The sequence below is a fragment of the Schistosoma haematobium genome, chromosome 2 (assembly GCF_000699445.3).
Source record: "Schistosoma haematobium chromosome 2, whole genome shotgun sequence".
Taxonomy (NCBI): Eukaryota; Metazoa; Platyhelminthes; class Trematoda; order Strigeidida; family Schistosomatidae; genus Schistosoma; species Schistosoma haematobium.
In genome coordinates this window covers 33,336,237-33,337,822 of record NC_067197.1, presented here as the reverse complement: position 1 = coordinate 33,337,822, position 1,586 = coordinate 33,336,237, and positions in this window count along the sequence as shown.

Below are 1,586 nucleotides of genomic sequence, written 5' to 3'. Positions count from 1 at the left end.
CTATTTTCCATTTATATCAATGAGTTAAAATTTTTAACTTCAGATTGTTTGAGTCATAATAAAACTTTTCGTTCAATAGTCGCATAACTGAAATCAGTGTCGCTTTCAATTCATTGTACGGGAGTGTTTTGAAATCATCTATTGGCTAAGGGTGTGAGTGAGACATAAAAAACATCTTAGGGGTTATGAGTATAACTATTTCGTTCACAGTAAGCGAATATAACGTACCCAATTGTTCTATCCCAACAGTGGAGTTAGGTAAGATTGCCCAACCAACTCAACTTCGCCACTGGTGATATCCTTCAAGCAGCAGTGGCAGGAGTCGGTAGTGATGGTCAAGGTCTGTTACTTGGAGAAAGGGATTGGATCTTAAGTATACCGTCAATGTTATCTCACCATTTGATGATAAAAGTTATACAGAGATGAAATGGAAATCAGTATCAACAAGTGCAATACGCACTTTGCAACTTATAAATGGAAAAGACATGGACAATGTTAATAGGAGCCTGTACCAAGAGTCACTTCAGCAGACCGTTAGAAACTGTCAAGAACCTTTTGTTGTACGGAAGTTAGTGCTGCAGTAGCTGGTAAGACCAATATTTGATAAGAACCAGTATGTCTTGCATCAACCCATTATGATGTAGGTTCGACTATAAAACAAAATACGGTGGAAGCGGTTCTAGTTGATAGTGTTCTAGGACTCTGCTCAATCATGGCTGCCCTCGTAGGACTGTTGACATGTAGTAGCAACACTATGTTAGTTATGCTTAGATGTTACGGTGAGTATCCAAGTCTGGTGACGATAGTTCGGATGTTACTATCAACTTGAAACACCGATTTAAGCGTTGAGGACATGTTTTACAAATTTCACCTCAGTTGTTTCCATGTCACTCCATTTTCCGGTGACTGGATGGGATGAGAACTGCAAGAAAATGGCCTACGTATGACCTGGGACCTTGATGAGAATTTCTGTATATGACTGATACATCGGATCATCAAGACATCGTGTTTGAGATATTAGCGGCAATACAGCTTTTAGTGCTATCGGACATTTTTCAGGAAAATAATTGATGAAGATCCTCGTTTAGTTTTCTACTACATTATTTACAAAGATTTCGATCAGGGAACTCCAATTCCCTCAAGATTATAGGCATGCCTTAATGAAGAGTGCCAAGTAGCACGAAACACGGGTCCAAGGTCTCCTGTTGACTACCTCCAACCACCACCTAATCTCAACATAGTGCACGCAATGTCAAGTCACCTAGACTAGTCGCTACATTGCAACTTGGTCGATAGCATCCGATCTACACTAAGAAGGACTTAACACACATGTAACTGATCGCCATTCAGTGATGAATTAATTTTGGTATTTAGGCTGTATTATTGAATAAATTGTACTTACTTTACGTAGTTTGTCTCCCGGTCTTTTTTGGTTCTCCGAAACATACCTTCACTTGCGTTTTGCATGGCACTAAGCTTATTATGAACCAGAGCGTATTTATTTTAAAAATGTAGTGAACCCCAGCAAATAACTTATTCAAAATGTGGCAATACTCAATTTCGCTAATAATATACAAAAATTAAGT